Source organism: Pezoporus flaviventris, unplaced genomic scaffold (assembly GCF_033815535.1).
Source record: "Pezoporus flaviventris isolate CSIRO_AGI_PZ_B2104156 unplaced genomic scaffold, CSIRO_AGI_Pfla_v1 ptg000013l, whole genome shotgun sequence".
NCBI lineage: Eukaryota > Metazoa > Chordata > Aves > Psittaciformes > Psittacidae > Pezoporus > Pezoporus flaviventris.
In genome coordinates this window covers 9,202,209-9,220,861 of record NW_026892561.1, presented here as the reverse complement: position 1 = coordinate 9,220,861, position 18,653 = coordinate 9,202,209, and the positions used below count along the sequence as shown (strand labels likewise).

The window sequence follows — 18,653 nt, the reverse complement described above, 5'->3', positions numbered from 1 at the left end:
CCAGTCTGGCAAGCCTCCTACCAAAACTGCGCAGACCAGTTCCACCAGCCCCCAGTAGACCTGGCCTACAAACTTGGGTCCCGTGTTCAAGACACCCAAACCCCTGACTATGACACCACCCTTTAGTTGAACTAATCCGTGCTTATATCTTAGCATCTCCATTGAAACATGTCTCTCCACTGTGGAATTATTACTTGCTGCCTATGACACTAAGTCTCAGAAACAGGCTAGACTTGATCCTGAATGGAGGTGTGGCTGATGCGTCTTTCATAAGCCAAAGAAGTTTATACACTGGGTGTCTCAGGAGACTAATAGCCCAACTTCCTTTGGAGTATTTTCCTCTTCTGTCTGGCTTTCAGAGCACTTCTTTTCCTGATATAGTAACTATAGAGCAGAAAAGAGACCATCAATAAAAATTCAACATCAGAAAATTAACTTTGTGAGACAAAACTAAAAGGAAAGTCAAATGTATTTGCTTATGTTCATTTACTCCAAAACCAGGGCTTAAATATTCACTACTAGCTGTGAATTCATCTTCTCTAACTGAAACCACAGCCTTCCTGATTGGGTCTCAAAGGCTTTTGCCACACTAAGCCATCTCTTCATAGACTGAGAATCCTAAAATCTCACAGTGAATGCCCAGTAGCAAACAAACAAATGAAACAACACATCACAGGATAAAAGCAGCTGTAAAAAACCCTTCATGTTAAAAATTTGTTGTCAGCTGACAACTCCATTCTTTCTTCATGTAACTTGTAATACCCAGAAAATAACCACTTCACATTTATCACTATTTACCAACACCAATCTCTCAGGTCTCAGATCTTGGACCAGCTACAATTACCACCCACTCCATATTCATGGAATCCATCTCCTTCTCATACCATCTGTTCTTTGTCCTGGACTAATTATGATATATAAGGCTACCTGCTCTGAATGCTGCTCCTAGTTATCTTACTATAGGGTCCATCAGAACTACAACTTTCAGGCTGCGCATGTTGTCTCTGAACACCCGGTGGTTACTGGAGCAGAAAGGCAAGTTTTAGGATTAGTACTGCTTCTTTTGCTGTTATCACTCCTTGTTCAGTGTTGGAGGAGAGATTCTCTCTGATTTCTTACAACTACTATGCTTTAAAGCTATATTTGGTGCAAACAAATCTAGTTGACACTGGCCTCTGTTGGATAACACAGGGTCATGTTTTGAAATGGACCTTGAAAGGACTCTTAAGATTTCCCTCTGAAAATTAGGCTTTGATTGGTCTACTGGGGAGTAAGCCTGGTTATCAGTGCTAACACATGCATTTAGACTCTTAAAGAAACCTGACAGGTGCCAGACACAGAAATTATCATTTTCCTCTGTGAGTCTGGCTCCATTACACACATGTTCAGATCCCATTTTTGTTAGCCAAAGTCCTGTTTAAAAGATCATTTTACAGGTTTTAAGAAGCCTGCAATGATTTATTCAGAGTTTTCCCCTTTTATTTCTGTCAGATATTAATAGAACAGCAAAGAAAAATGTTCCTCTGGTTTAAAGAACACATTTTTTCTCTATATCTGCTTCTGCTTACGTGAGAGAGGGGAAAGGCTCTGATAATCTACAGTACAAGCAGGAGAGGTGACAAGGGAAAACTTATCTTTTAAAATGCTTTCCTGTTTTACTTCAAGTGAAACAGGCAGTTAATATGCTAGAGGCTGTTTTCTGTGCAGCCTGAAACACTAAAAAGAAGCAGCATGCTAAATAACATGTATAGAGCCTGCATCATAACGCAGCAGCTTAGTTACTGTTGGAAAATCTGTGACAACCTGAGCTGGATGGACAGGAATAAAGGTTTAATCAGCTTTTTAGTAAAAAGTTAAATACCAGTGAGAATTTTTCTTACTATCTGTCCAATATTAAGAACACTAAATAATTTGAAAAATTATAGTGATGGTAATATATGCAGCAAACCACACAAGACTTTACCCTTGCAAACAAAGTTCAGGAGCATTTTTGTTCACAGGAAAAGCATCTCAGTTTGAATTTGTATGATAAGCAAATATTCCCACTTCTCTGCTGGTTTGGAAGAGAGGTTAATAGAGGTGAAATATTCAACCACCATCTCTAACATACACATTTTTTTGTGCAAGAAATCGCTATTCCTGCTTCATGATTTTATCAGCCTGGATGTAAGATCTGCAAAATGGAGAAAGGTTTACAAAATGTAAAAATGACTTTTAGAACAAAATAGAATTATATATTTATGTTTCTGGTCCGAAAGTAAGCTAGGGCAGTCATTTCATTGAATAAACAAAGATGAAGTCACCACCTATCTCTCTGCTGGGGTCAAAATTGGGATTTGCAGATCTCATCCACTGAGACTTGGATCTTCAGACTTATCCAGGCTGGTAAGATTCAATCCAAAAAGTAGTAACATTTAAGTGGATTCTATTTCTGTTCTGCTTGAATTAACTGTCTGAAAGATTCATTACTTACATTGTTCAAGGCTCTGAACAAATCTGAATTAACTTCAGTGGTTCATTTTCTTAGGACACAGTTAGTTTGTACACAAGTGCAATCTGAGTTTTACCAGTGATTTAGGCTGGCCTGATATGCACAGGACAAAAAAAAAAAATCCTGAGGTAATTGAATATGTTAGAACCTGATTCCCTTAATTCACATTAAACCCAAATGTATAGACTATTGTAGCTTGAAAATTTTTTGATGTTAATAGCACAAGTGATAAAATATGGGTCTAATCAAAATTACTCAGCATTGCGCATTAAACCTTTCAGTACCCAGTTACTCATTGCTGTTTCTGATGAGAAATGTGATATTCAAGGGTGTAACCTAACCTGCAGCAATAAATAACACATATATTAAAAAGAACAGGCTGATGGCAGGGCTACTAAAAGCTGTTCTTTTACTTCATGATCTTAGCTTTGAACCCATCTGTAGCAGTAGTACAATAGTTATACATTACCATTTTATTTAAAAGTAATGAGGTCCACAGACTCATGAAAATCATAAAGTGGATGTGCTTGTCAGAAAGCAACATTAATAAGCTTGGGCTTGGCATGGGGATGATATTCCTTTAAGAAAAGGACTAGTGTGTTTTGTTTTGAACTTGTCATTTTGATTTTTCTGGGAGTCTCTTCTTGATTTTTGTTGAACAGCCTTACAAGGGACAGAGAGAGACCTTTTGGGGATGTTCTGTCACATGAAAAGTCTTTATCTTACTGTCCGCCCAGTTTTCTAAATAAGCAACCTGTCATGATCGTATTAATTCACTCAGGCCACAGCTGAAATTCATTTTGAAGCTCCTATTTCAGCATTTTTCTTCTTGAATCTATTGAGCTTGTTGTGTACAAACACCAAACACAAAGCCGTCTCTCACAGAAAGGGAAAACAACTAAAAGAAAAGGAAGAAACACACTCCCCCCCCCATATGCTTTGGGTTGTTTCTCTCCTCCCGCCGCCCTTTCAGTTCAAACAAGTGTCTGTTTTGTGCTGCAGAGACTGGTACAACACCTTAGCCATTTCAAAAGAGAGACTGCTTTATGAACTCATGGAAAATGGCTGTTTCATACAGCAACTTGCAGATATGATCCTCTGACAAGCAGCACTCATTAAAAGAGCATCAGCTGGCTCAAGCAGAAGTCTTGGTTGTTAAGGAAGTAAGTCAGACCCTTGGGGATTTTACCACCATTTGTTCAACAAACAGTCTCTTTCTGTCTAGCTGTTTAAAAAAAAAAAAAATCCATTTTAAAAGTAAATCTTTTGTAATGGGCTCAAGAAAATGTATGGGATGGGAGGATTGAGAAGTTATCTATTATACAGGCATTCTGTTCACATCCAGGATGATTCTGCCTTGATAAATGAACAGTGACACTATTGGCAAACCTGGGATTTGAAGTAATGGTTCATTAATGCAACTGCACACTAAGTAATGTACTTGGGTGTCAGCATTCTGCTGGGTTTTCTTCCTCATTGTAATGCTCTTTTACCTCCTGGATATGCTTAAAAATATCCTGGCACTCCTGTCAATATATTAGTTTGAAAAATGTCACCATGGGCCTGGAACTGTTGTGTGTATATGTAAGTGTTCAGTGACACATGCATTGGTGATGTGAGTTCAGCCTCCTGTAGAGATCCAAATTATGATACAATTGCATTGAGCTTATAGAGTTCTCTCATGCTGGGATGGAGATGGTGTGAGGTACTAAATTCACAAAACAGAGCAACGTGCTCATACTACATGGTTTGAATAGCTCTTCCAGCAACACGCAGTGCACATCTTGCTTTTCTTTAGAGGAATGAAGAGATTAGATACGGCTGAGCTGGGGGTGCGAGGTATTCAGTTCTTCCCCTTCACTAACACAAACCTCCTTCTGACCAGAGCTTCCACTATTCCTTCCTTCCCTCTTCTTCTCTTTTTTTTTTCAAATCATTTTCAACAATTCTCACATCTACCTGTCAGCGACCAAATGTCTAATATAACTGTTTGTATAGTCCATGGCTCTGTTCCAACAGGGTGAGTGCTCAAAGGCCCTGGCAAGAATATTTTAAGGTGTCATTTAGGATTTAGGATCTGCTTTGAAAAAACAACTGGAATCAGGTTTTAAGTGCACAGAGAGTAGGGGAGGATCCACTGTTAAGGGGAATGACAACCAAAAGGGACAGACTTAGTAACTCTTTCAATCTGTCACCTATAGATGACAGAAATATGATTAAGCCGTCTTTCTGTGATCAGAGGGGAAAAACACATTTTCAGCACAATTATGTAGGATCACGTTTAACTATTATCATATTTGTCAGAAAGAATTGCTAGTCATTGGATGGCTTATATAAATTTATTGTGTAAAAAAATCAGAAACGGTATGTGTAATTGTTTCAAACACAATTCATTAGATTTTAATTTGTAGACTGATGTGACTGTTGCAGAATAAAGTGAACGCATGCTTCCTGCCCCAGGAAATTCTTGGAAATTAGATATTTCAACTCAGTGGGAGTCACATTGCAATGTATTTTAAATTACAAGAACTGAGTCTTTTGCTTGCTGTTGTCCATCTGTGTTACATTCTTTGATTTACTCCCATACACAGAATGTATAGATTGCTTCTTATCTACATAGCTTAGCGCATCTCACACAGAAAACTCAGGAAGGAAATCTCAAAGGCAATTATGTTGGAATTAAACAGCTGCAAGGAATTGTCAAATGCATTCTGGCCAGACCCAGCGGGAGTGTTTGAAATAGTTTGAGCTCCTGTGCAAACTCCCCTCACGTGGAGTTTTTGAAGGAAGATACAAGTTTCTGGTCAGGATTTTAAATTTTACAGAATTGCTCAGTTTTCCCCAGTCCTATGAGGACATTACTAACAGTCAGCAGAGTTCTCCTTTGCTAGTGGCTACAGACTGTAATCCATTTCCCCTGCCCCCACAGGTAGGGAATGTGAACACATATCCGCTGCAGTTAATGGGATCACCTTAAATCCTTCAGCAGCAACTATCCTACTCCATTAACCTGCTGGGGACTGGTTGTAACAGAGGCCAGAGTGTGGTTCAATTCCTAACCTATCTCAATTGCCACAATATTTCTTAGGGCACCATTTACCAATGCATCTTTGCACAAAAATGAGACCGAATGCTCTGAACCAGTGAAGATTACCTACTGTTCAAACTGTAAAGCACATCAAGGAGCATGCCGAACTAATTCCACCAGTGGTGTAGGATCATGTCATATATTTGACAGTAAGCACAGGCTTTCTATCTTGCCCAGGGGAACCTCCACTTATCATTTTGGTTTTTGATGTGCAACACCTACAGAACAAAAATACGTAGCAAGTTGCAAACATTAAGGGTGCACTTGAAAACTTCTTGTTCGAATCCCAGCTATCTGATATTGAATGTGCCTGTTGGCACATTCCAAGCCAGAGCAATCTTAAAAACTAAACCGAATGTACTATTATCGATCTGATTTTGTCTGCTGTGCAAAACTCTGTCAGCTGTTCCCCCTGAGGTACCTATGCAGTTTACATGGCTGAAGGCCACTGAACTAGAGAACAAGCTGATTGATTTCCTATTTGAGTCCAAGAGCACTTTAGCAGCATTAAATATTATTTAATGCACTGATTACGATTTAATAAAATTACCAAAAAAACACCTCAACCAGAAACAGCAAGCACCACCTCTCGCCTAACCAGAGTAGCATTGTTCTATCTCTGAAGCAAGCACACTGCCTGGTTGCATTGGAGGGTCACATCTTGATTAAGCAGAGTGTCAAGAGTATTGATAGCATCTTTTCAGTATTCTTGGGAGCGGCCATCAATAAAACCCTAACAGACTAGAAAGATTTCTACTCTCTTTTTATTAATCATGAAAATATATTTACAGTTGGAGCAGAAGAGCATTGTACAGAAGCATCAGTCCTCTCTGCTCACATCCACATTGCAATCCCCTTCCATTTCATAGGAATTGAAGTCTAAAATGGAAGTCAGTTCACATGAATCTTCCTGTTGCAAGCAATTATTGTTACCAGAAATCTTCAAGGAAAATGAAAACAAAGCTCACAGGAAAATCAGAATGACAAGTTCAAAACAAAAGCCCATTAAAGCTTAAAGAAAGAAAATAGATCTATTTCCTTTACCAACTCCAACTTAATAAAGCAGATTCTGACAAGCATAGTCCTATTATATATACAGCTGCCTGCTTCCACATTGCTGATTGTTTTATATGAAACGGTGTCAAGAAACTACCCTTTCAATAGTAGGAAACATCTCAAGTGTATTTACTTTAAAAATCAAATACAAGTGAACAGGACACGAGTTTAATTTCTTTTTTTTTGTGGTAAGATTCCTCTCTCATTTCTGGGCTGCAGCTGTCGGTTTGTTGCAGATTGTTTGACTTGTCCAGAGGACGCAGAATGTGGACAGAATCTCAGATTTTCAGGGCAGGGCAGAGAGGAGAAGTTGTCTGCTGCAGCTCAGCAGTATGTGCTGCGGGTCAGATAGGCAAGTTTGCCTGTTCATGAAAACTCTGCAAATAAAAATCTTTCCCCTCACTATAGGGAGAAAATGTTTCTGGAAATAATTCACTGCAACCGCTCGCTGCCTGTTCTCTGAGTTACTTGTTTTACCAACCACAAGAGGTGCAAATCATCTCCTGGGATACGTCAAACCGCTCATGTCCCACTAGGGTATGTAGATTCCTCATGGGAGGCATTCAGCATCTCATGTGATTTGGCCCTTAAAGCACAGAGGTGAAAGAATAATAATAATACAAAAGAATGAAATGAAATCACTTGCATGATTCAGATGCATGAAGTAAGGAATCCTCCTGAATGTATACTGCAGAGGGTGAGCAGCTAGTGAGGTGGAGCTCCTAAGCAGAAAGGGAAAAAAAGTTCTATTTCCTATGTCAATCCCATGGCAAATATTTGCAAGGGCTAAGCAAGCATACTTAATTGGCTACTCTTTTTGTAAGCAGAAGCCACAGAAGATGTTTATCTTCAAATCTGATTTCATACCTTTGCTGTCACTGAGGAAATTAAACATTCAGCAAGTCACTCTCTCTGTCAAATATGGAGACAGTTGGCAAATGAGGCCATAAAGCTAGAGATTAATTACTGGCTGTATGAATTGTTGCTGTTTTCCTCTGTCAATTACGTCATGGTTAATCATGAAGTGAGCTCCTGAGAGTTTTATATCGTTCCTCCCTGCATTTTTCAGAAATAAAAAGTAAACAAATGTAACCAGCGGTCATTCTAAGATCTCTCTATCTGCAGCCAGGAAAAGTTCTGGGAGTTGCAGCACATCTCTCCATGAAGATTAAACATTTTAATCTCAGAAGGCAATTTAAAACTAACAGATCAGGACATATCATGATTTATTTTATGAGTTTGAATAATATTTATGCACACATTTACTTCTGGTAAAAGATTTTCTGGTTACTACTTGTAGGGGTTTCATTCTTTTTGGGGCTCAGTACTGTTTACTTTGGGCTACATAAGACTTGTCATAAATGGTCCAGAGCAAAGAGTGAAGAGAAAGGGAAGAATGGAAGGAAAATATGTAGTGTAAGTCAGTCATCTTAGTCATAATTACTGAGCTCAGCATTTCTCCCTGTGAAGTTACTCTGGACTGGTTTCCCCGGGGTTTCCACAAGAAGGGCCAACTATACCAGATTAATGCTAAATTTTATTAAAAAGTTGAAATATGATTTACTATTAAAAAGGCAGCTTATCGGTATTCTTCTAGCACTTTAGAAAAGACAAACATCCCAGTTTACTGCACATAGGTTTGGTGGTTTTTTTAATGTGTTGTTAGAGTTGAATTTATTAAATAAAACTAGATATCAACATTAGACAATATGAATTTCCTACAGGAGATTAGATGAAAAGAATGTCATCAAGGTGCGTGGGTAGGTGAGGGGATGAACTCTTCACACATACTAATGTAGGACACTAGAAGCACAGCTGAAAATTTCACCTTAGATCACAAGGGCTGTCTAATCCAGTTCCCATGTGAGTTAAAGAGTCTCCATCCATCAACTCTGACACAGGACTAAGTCTACCATAAGGAGAGAGAGAATGAAACTATTCACACCCAGTAGTTTTACCCATCATTTCTTTCCTCCCTACAGTGTTATGATCACACTGTAATTAGCACAATGTCTAGCAATGCTCCTGAAAGGACTCTGCAAGATCAAGGATTATTCTCACAATTACCGTACAAATCCATAAATACCTTTACAGAAGTATTCTTCTTCCTTTCATCTGACAATAAGGACAGAAAGCTAAGAAACCTGCTCTGGATCGAATGACAGCTCTTGCTGTCAGAGCTGAAGACCTCAATAATTTTGATTTCAAATACAGGAAGGCCCAATGTACTACACTTCCCTTTAAAAATTGTTAAGACAGTGCATTAACTAGGAAAAAAAAAAACACAACAAACCCATGAACAACTGCATCTAATTACCTGATCAAAAATATCTTTAAATAGGGTATTTGGTTACGGTTTGCGCTTGGCAGTGCTCAGTGATACAACTTGGATATAAGACAAGAGTTTTCACACAGTTCTGTGTCAGAACAAGCCATTTGTATAATTTGAATTGACTAAGAACAGATTTTTAGTCTTATACTGGAAAGACTGGCAATGCGTGAGATAAATAAGATATGCTGCTCAAATAAAGAATAAAAACTAGCAACTATTGAGGGCTTATAATTTGAGTTTGCTAGACATAAAACTGATTGAGAGCATCACTGTCTTTCTTTTCTGCATCATAGAAGCTGACTGGTGTAAGATGTCTGTTGTTTCTTGTCTACTGATCCAGGGATATTGTATTTCCAAACAGTTAGGGAATAGAGGCCAGCAAATACACTTGCCTTCATCTGGAAGTGAATGTACTGGAATATGTTATACACATACGGCTGTTGCAGAGGTTGTGCCAGCTCTGTGGGTGCGAGGAAGAAGACATGAGAAAGGACTATCTTTATGCAAACATACAGAAGAAACAGGCTCACAAAGTAACAAAATATTTGCTAAGTTTAGATACAAAAAACATGTTTTGCTCCCTATGTTTCAGTCCGCGTCCTTATCATCTGGCTAGTAAACTCCACTGCCCTGCGTGGGACTAGGCAAGATTACGGTTCTTGCACTCGTTTTCCCCTAAGGGAATCATGATCTGACATGAACCCCCTTTTCATACTTACTATCTTTAGTGACTACAATTAGATCTAAACACTCCCTGCAGCTGTTTTAGAAATTCAAACCTTAGCATAGGTACTCAAATCTTACACATAATCTTTTGCTAAAGACTGTAATTCCTGACTACATTGAGACTGGTAACCTCGATTTATAGGTGCATACATTTTAAAGAACATAATTAATTTGATTCTTTATTAGAGTTACCAATAACTAAACAAATAATTGGTAGTTATACATTTGGAGTAAAGAGGCAGTAGTCTGGGCTGTGAAGTATATGGTGACACCCAGTCACTCCTGTGAACTGCATATCCCCAGTATAGCAGGGCAGGAAGTGGGGACTACCACTACTCACCCTACAAGTCATTATGAGAAAATGACTTTTTCCAATCAAGTTATTATGGTTACATGGTTTTACCTTCTCTGTTTACTGGCAGTATGAATTACTATAATACTGACATAAATATAATATATCCTTTTTTGTCTTATTTTAACAAGTGGGCGGCTTTCAGGTTTGGCCATAGGGCTGTTAAAATTAACTGCAATATGACAACAGTTGTCATGGAATATCATGAAAAGATCAAAAGCAAAACATGGTAGTATCAGGTAACAAGGATGAATTATTGTGGTAAATTTGTATTCATATACAACCTGAGAGTGATACCTGACTGGTTACATCCCTGACAGGCTTATGCATAACAAATCTTCAGTCCATGGTGATGTACACTGGTTATTCCTAATTCATTTCAAATTCTGAACTAGATCCATGCAATTATTTGAAAACTGTGTCTGCGCTAAGCTGATTGTTTCAGCACCTACTTCTTATACAGAAAAAGGGGTGAAAAAAAGAAACAACAAAGAAGTGACAATTCTATGGGATGGCAAGCTTACTCAGCCATCACAGGGATACCTGAAAGGCCAGGCACTTCACTTTCCTTAGTACAGATTAATTAGCCAGATGTGACTCCTAGATCTCTATTTTTAAATAATAACTTGCATAAATCTCTGAAGACAAGAATTTAGCACTGCTACATTACACACCACCATGGCTGCAAGATATTACTACCAGTGGAAATTCAAGTTTGCAGAAAACTAGTGTAACATTTTTCCATGAAGAGTAAGAAAATTAACCCTGACCCTTACATAAATTGACTTGGGCTCACCTCACTCTCTGATATAACACTACAACAAATCACATCCTCATACGTCTTATACAGCCATGGAATTGGCAATATTAAAAAAAAATGGCAAGGTGCCTGCATTTCAGCTAGAATTTATACTTGTGAAAAGGGAAAAGCTTGGAAAGTGTTGCAGTTAGCAATGGCAAGTGCATTTGTCCCAAGGCTCATGAAACCCCCGTTACACACATTCAGACATGGATACTCAGACCTTCAGTGAAGGCAAGCAGAACTATTCTGTCTTTTTTCAGATTGTTTTTGTATACTTGTACTTATTACCATTGGGCTCACAGCTCTCATTCTGAGCAGATGCACTGGAGTAGTTTTAACTACCTGCAGGTTTCAGATAAGAGTTCCTTTTTCCAACTCAGGTTTGAATTCCCTCAATTCATGTAGAATTTCTCTCTGCAGTCATGGTAAAGACAAAGTGTAAGATGAAAGGAATAGCTGCCTGCAGAGTGATCCTCGATAACTGCATACCACAGGATATTGTCACCAGCTAGAATAGCATTCAGGATTCAGGTGTCATTGATGAAAGTGATTTTTAAGATGATAGTCAATAGAATTGCCATAACATTTCTGTGGGGAGAGGGAGAAGACATGAAACACTCCAGAGCTGATCTGTGCTGCAATATTAAGTGAATTACTAACATTTTGCAGTAGGCTTGTCTCAAGGAATACCAAAATAACTCAGCTTTGAAATAGTTACTTTACAGGCTCAAAAGATCAATGGATAATTACTGTGTATTTTGGTAATTACAGTAGATATGATTTATGGTATATTTTAATTACTACAGAGAGCCTAGCATGAAGGATGAGCACTTAAAAGTCAAGATAAATATGTGAATATATTGCCTATAAAGATAAATCCATTAAGCAACATATACTTTACTGATACTTGCAAGAAACTACAAGACTACATAAGAATAGACCTTTTCCATTTGTTATGTAAATAGCTGATGAGTTACAGGACCATCTCTCACTGTTTGCCAGATTCAGCAAGACAAGTTGTGTTCCTCGTCATGAGCATGTACCTTTAAGAATTCCAGAGGAAAGAAAACACACAGTGTTTCAGTTTAAATAGGTGACATCAAATACTATTTTCTTAGCATTATTTCAGCCTTATGCTAATGAATTCCAACACTGTTGTAGGTGAGTCTCTCCTCAATTATGCAAACTTTGGTCTTTAGTATAGAGGTCATTATGTGACACACAAAAATTGTATAGTAATGAGGTTATTCACATTCTGTTACAGTGCATAAGAATTGAAAACCAAAAGTGAAATTAACTTTCTTCCTGGTCTTTTTTTGTCTTCATATATTCAGGCTAATAATGCAGTGGTATGGTATGACTGGGATACGAATATTTTAGAACCCAGCATCATACATATCAGAAAGCAGACATCACAGTGAGGAGTACTGCATTAACACCCCACTTCTGAGTGCAAGGAGATGAATTTCATATATAATACAGTGTGATGTTTACCAATTCATTACAATGACCTGACTTGCTACTTTCTCAGAAAACTGCAAAAAATGAAAATGTCACAAGTATTTGCATTCAGGAGGTTACTGTGTATCACTGCACACTTCTTGTGCTGTCTAAACAAAAGTCTGTTTTCTGCTGTCAGTCTAATGGCTCAGCTGCTAACCCAATCTGAACTGCCTTTGGGAGGCATCAGGGGACTCAAGATACTGCTAGCTTGAGGCATAAAGAAGATGAGGCTCTTTGTTCCCCAAAGAAAAGCTACTTTCAGGACAGCCTGTATCTCGCAGGATCTTCTTCTGGAAGTTATTGGAATAAGCTGGAAGTGTGACTACAGGCAAGGAGAGGTAGCAAAGAATGTCTGGCTTAGAGAGCTGGTACTAGATTTTGTAGAAGAAAGGGGTTTGAATTGGTAAGAGCAGGACTGCAGATTAGGGAGCTTCCTTAGCTCAAGATGATGCAGAATACATTCAAGGAGAAAAAGCCATGTTTAGTGCATGCATGGATATAATCTCCACGTGCTGGTACCTCAGCTTGAACTCTCTCTGTTTCAACTTACTATTTTGTTGGATGTTTTTATACCTAAAAGAATGACTTTACAACATATGGTCCTGGTGTCTTTAAAATATGTCTCACTCTGTAGCTACCAAAGCAATTGGATTAAGACAAAAATAGGTTTAGTATTTTTCCCCCAAAAGGTGTTCATTAAAAATCTGCTGAAATCTACAAAACCAAATGAAGATCGTAACTGTACTTCAGAGTGGCACTCTAGTCTGGACAAGAAAAACTGCCCAGCACCCTAATTTTATGGAATATCAACAGCGGTGTAGAACATATATTTCCAAAAAGAAACAGAAGACCTATGGTCCCCCATGAGGGATATGAGGTCTTTCTGGGAGTGATGAGAATGTGCTGGAAGAAAAAGACAGGGTCAGAATTTGCTTTCCATTTTATGGGAAATTTTTGACAGTTGAAAATTCAATTTCATTGCAAAATAACAAAGGTAATTTCCAAAGCAGAATGCTACAAGCTGTGTCATCAGCCATTTTTTATATTTACATTCCCGTTTAAAAATGAGTTTTGAATTTTTATTTACTGTTTTTCATAAACCAGCAGTAATATCTGTTATGCACTATTTTGAGTCTACTGTACACATGACCTATAAGAATCATGTGATATTCAGAAAATGGATACAGATGATTAATACTCACTATTCCTCTGCTTTTCTGAATGAAGATCACACCTGTGTAGCACAAAGTGTTCAAAGCAAGATATAGATACTCAGCTAGAGGAGTGAAGTGTAAAAAGTTCCATGTCTCCTGTCTGCATAGTAATAAAACAGTGCAAGAAATGTCTACTCAAGAAGGCTGACCTTCTGAAGTAATGAACACCCAACAGCTACCAGTGAGGTTGCTGTAAGTCAGAATTCATTTAAACCAAAGTGAGTTATTAAGGGGAAGATTTTCACAAGGAAAACATGCAGTTATGGGAACAGAAATGCCAGGTGTACCTTGGGAAATCTTATCACTGTCAAACTCTGAAGTGAATATCTAACTTTTGGTATCTAAATGTGCAAATTTTAGCTATATTTTCACTGTGCTTTGTGCACAATGGCTCACAAATAAAAAGTAATTTTTAATTTGTGGTGACATTTAGTAACTCTTCTGGGCAATGCTCGAGCCAGAACTCCTAATCCAGCATTTATTCTCGCCCCATTTCTCCCTTTTTTCCTCTTGCAGAAGATCTGTTGCCCTGCCAGTACGTACAAAAACCATCATGACATAATCCTTCTACACAAAGTGTTCTTTAAAAATTAGTTATCCCAAAACAATCACTTTTGTGACTTTCTGGAAGTCACAAAGGGAAGAATCCCATCATGTCTTAATGCACCTTCCAGAATTTCTCAGCTTTTGGGAGATAATAGATGTTCTCTGACTCCTTTGTCTGAAATGCCAGGGTATTTATGTTGAGATCCAGGGTCTGAGGTTGAAGCATTATCACAAAAGCAGCAAAGTAGCAACAAGTTCTAAATGCAATTTTCTGTGAGACAGAAGTACATTTTGTTCCACGTTTACATTCAATGATCTTTTCATGCTGAATGCAATACCATTATCACATCTATTTGAATTATTTTTGTGCTACAGCACAAAAGAAATAATTCTTAATCACATGGCCAAGTTAGACTTGCAAGTCATTAGGAGACCAAAGTTTCCTTCCGAGTTAAAAGGGCTGCGTCATGAGAGACGTGGATGTGAAGAAGAGCTATTGTTTAGCTGCAGGACAAATCCTGTACTCCGCACACTGCAGACTGGCAGATTGCCCAGCACTGGGCTGCTCTGCTAGCACAATCAGTTCAATGCAGTTTCAACCTGAAAGAATTATTCTGGATCCAGAAAAAGAAACTTGTTAAGTCTGTGCCAATTGTTTACCATTTTTGGAGTGGTGCTGAATGTGCCACTAGTGAGTACTTGAGGTCTGGAACAACAGTGTATGAATGAGGATACAAAATTAGTTGTCTCACTTAACTGCATTCTTTACCTTTACTTGGCCCAGGCAGGTTAGAGGAGGATTCTACTTGCTGTATTTTGAAAAAAAGAATAAGCTTCTATTAATAAATAATGTCTGAGATTGGTCTAGCCTTTTTATTCAACAGCAGGTACAGCTAAAATTTAGAAATGAGGGAATCTGTTGTGATTGCATCCAACAGTGAGCGAAGGTCTTCCAGGGAAACCTCTGCCTGTGAGTCACTCTTCCAGGCTGGAAAGCAGCAGAGATTACAGCCAGTGATTCTCATTGCTCTCATCCCTAATGATTTTTGTCCAGGAGTCTCAGAAGGGACAGGGTCTCTGTTCTGCACCAGGAAGCAAACATAGCTTCACTAGGATGAAATCCTGGTATAAACACGCTTTGCTGTAAAAAGTAACTTGGATCAATGTGGCTTTCTGTACTGTCAAATAACAGCAGCACTGCATTGCACCATTTTCTATGGGTGATCCAGCACAGCCTGGATGCTATTTTGGTACTACTAGAGGTAGAGTTAAAGGTAATGGGCCACAATGATATTATGGAAGGAGGGGGCACAGTGGGGACAGGGAGGTCCTCTAATGAGTGGCTTCAGAGCCTCTGGACCTAAATGATCCTTTCCCTGAATCCATGGGACTGGAAGGTGCAAAACTTACCTACTCAGAAATTAAGGTACCTTCCTCATCAGAGAACTGAGCTATACACTATCTGTTCAGTGGCTTCTCAGCTGCCCTCCTTCAAAGATACTTCTCATTCCCTTCCTGTACCTAGTGCTAAAGCTTCAGCCTTATGTTTCCTTAATATCTTTAACTATTTAGATATAAATATTTGGTTTGGGTGAATGGGTTTAGTAGCTCCTGAGCCTAAAAAATTCTTAGTTGAAACTAAGTACTTGTTTGGAGGAAACACCCTCTGTGTTCAAGATTACTCTTGTGGAGCAGTTTCATTATATAGTTACAAGAGTGCAGTCTTGAAACTTCTGAGATGAACTCTTCCCCATGAATTCTGAATTGCACCCCAATAGTAGCATTAACATGCAAAAAATTTCCTGCAACATGCAATTTTTATCACAACTATTAATGAAATGCAACATCATAAACAATAAAGTCTAATCGGTAACTGAAGTGTCTATGGCAATTAAATAAGAAGGAAGTGTTCTGGAACACAGCAGGATGGATTACACTTTGAGTCATTTACATTGCAAATGGATTTTTAAAGATGTTATTGATGGAAGTTTGAGTGAAATTAACATTTTTAGAAAATAAGACATTGACTCTACAGTGCTTGAGAATGCCCAACTTGGCTTAACACGAACGTGGTAACTGGAACTGCAGATGGAACTAATGGGAGCAGCTAATAAATATGAAGTGCACTGAAGACAAACGTAAAAAGAAGCTTAAGAGAATCTAGTGCAACGACATGACTCGTTAGTGTCAGGCCACACTTAAAATTGAAGAATACATGTTCAGTTATACAGTAAAGACAAAATGTGAATGTATTTCATGCCTGCGTGTTTGAAACTGAACACAGCTGCTTCCTCTATAGTCATAACTCTACCTGAAACACTGTCATGATTTAAGAGTCAGAGCAAAGGTCCTACTCCAAGACAAATTTGTGAATAACTTAAGTGGACAAGTGGTGGAACACTGTCACCTTGTTTCAACTCAGTTCATTCCACCTGAATTATTCAAGCTACAACAGCAAAGCTGGATAATCGGCAGGAGAAGGCTGGGTAAGAACAAAAATAAAGAGGAAAAGAGCCAGGCAGATGTGACTTGAGGCCAAGATTTCTCCTTTGCGACAGGAAGGTAAAGAAAGCATTAGTGTTAGCTCTTTTTCAGAGAAGTCAGTGAAAGCTAAATAGGGGAAGAATTACCACCGGCTGTTTCACTGAGAAAGTGAGTTTTGGCTTTGCACAGGCAGACATGGAAGCACATAAATCCCCTGGGTTTGCAAGAGGACAGGTCACCTCCAAATCAGGCTTGTCCCCATGCACCTTGCTACCCAGTCTGCATTATGACTCACTGTGATCCCCCAGGGGATGGGTGCTCAAACACGTTGAAACGTCCCGGGTCTTGGTACAGTGACTGTGACGGTGCAAACTGCACGTGAGAGCCTCACAGAGGCTCTTCGGCTTTTGAGCTATCCATGAGGATACATTTAGGAAGAGGCACTTTAGGTGCTTCATCTGCAGCATAGTGGAATTTGACCTGTTCTCACTGACAGTAGCTATAATATGGGCAGTTGAAGTTTCATTTTTATAATAGTAAAAATGGAAAAATATTAGCTTTTGACTCTTTCATTTCACATTTTTCCATTAACATTAAGTGTTTTGCTTTTCAGACCAAGCTAATCTTTAAAACTGTCTGTCATCTCTAACTGTCCTTGTATTCAGGGCTTCTGTTGTTTTCTCATGTCTCCTCCACTAACCCATGCTCACCATATAAATCTTAGTGAAATTTAAGGGACAAAATTCCAGATTTTGGAGCAATATTAAAATTTCAGTTGGTTTCATAAAGATCCTTGGCATTATCCACTTTCTCATTGAGGCAAGAGGTGAATAAACAGAACAAAAAGGTATTTGTCAAGAGCTTCAGAAATAAAATCCCTTGGCACTTCTGTTCCTACTCTCACCCCTCTTTGTTTGCATATTTGCAAACATCACAGCATCAAAAGATAGGATTTTCAAAAGCTCTCAGGTGATTGTTTACTATGTTGCTAGAGCAGTAGGAGGTAAAAGTGCCCCTTACCTAATGGGAGCCCTGATCAGCCTTTGCTGATACTAAATCCCATCTCCAAGGTTTTTACTTTCCAAGAATGTTTGTGGAATAAGCACTGTAAGAAGCTCATATCTTAGCCATGGGGATGTCACTCTCCCTGGAATATCTGCTGTTTTCCAGTGAATCACGGAGGGGGTCATTTCTGCTACGCAGCTTTGGCAGGAGAAAAATTTCTCTCTCTTGCTCCTTGGTATTACAAGGAGACGCTTCTAGTACCTTTCCTCTGTTCTGAGGTACAGGGGGCAAAGTGAATAGACACTTACATTTCTGAGACCTGCTTTGCACTCCAACACTCACTTCTCTGCAACATGAAAGAAATGCAAAGGCATAACACAGTGAAAGCAAAAAACCTAAATGCTATTCAAAGGCTTGAAGGTTTTGCTTTTTGCTCTTCTAATAGTGCTGAAATGAAATGAAGCTGGATCTTTTTAACTGCATGAAGAAAACCTGATCTTGCAAGTGACGGCTGCTCCCCTACTGGTGCTAAGCGCTTCTCTGATCGCTTTAGAACTCGGGCGTTCAATGCATGTGCTGCATACCTGTGGGGCCAACTTCATCATTTATATTTTTACTATTGCAAGGTGAAAGAAAACCCTGAATTCTCAGAGTTTGTATTCTTAATGTGTGGAGCGACCACGGAGCTGAATTTTGGAGCAAAGCTTAGCAGCTGGAGGGCACATGCAAATGGCTGCATACTAAGTGGCTGGGAGATTGTTTTTGCTTGAACTCAAACTTCTGTTAAAGGACATGACATATGGAAATGGCTCCTTCAGGATCGACTCATTAGTGCTCTTAAGACCTCTGATTCACCTGCCATTTTAAAGGCAAAAACTTCCACGAGTTTTGTAAATATTAAACAAAATAATGGTGTGTGCACAATTGCACAGGCAGGTTTTCAGACAGCTTGGGAGAAAAACACTCTGTGTTTCATGTAACAAAAAAGCACCTTTCTTCCTCTGTGGATGTCAACTTGTTATGGGTGGTGGTGAATTCTTATACCCAGAGATGA

The 18,653-nt window shown here is 38.8% G+C and overlaps 1 protein-coding gene and 1 long non-coding RNA gene across 3 annotated transcripts in view; one reads left to right on the top strand and one right to left on the bottom strand.

Moving 5' to 3' along the window:
* Window positions 1-12,298, top strand: part of LOC133268444 (uncharacterized) — a 38,046-nt gene extending 25,748 nt beyond the window's left edge. The window contains exons 4-5 of the long non-coding RNA XR_009743071.1: window positions 11,268-11,378; window positions 12,182-12,298. This is a non-coding gene — a long non-coding RNA (uncharacterized LOC133268444). The remainder of the gene's footprint in view (window positions 1-11,267; window positions 11,379-12,181) is intronic.
* The window catches only part of ST6GALNAC3 (ST6 N-acetylgalactosaminide alpha-2,6-sialyltransferase 3), a 251,347-nt gene that overhangs the window by 26,187 nt on the left and 206,507 nt on the right, over window positions 1-18,653 (bottom strand). The gene's annotated exons all lie outside the window — the stretch shown is intronic.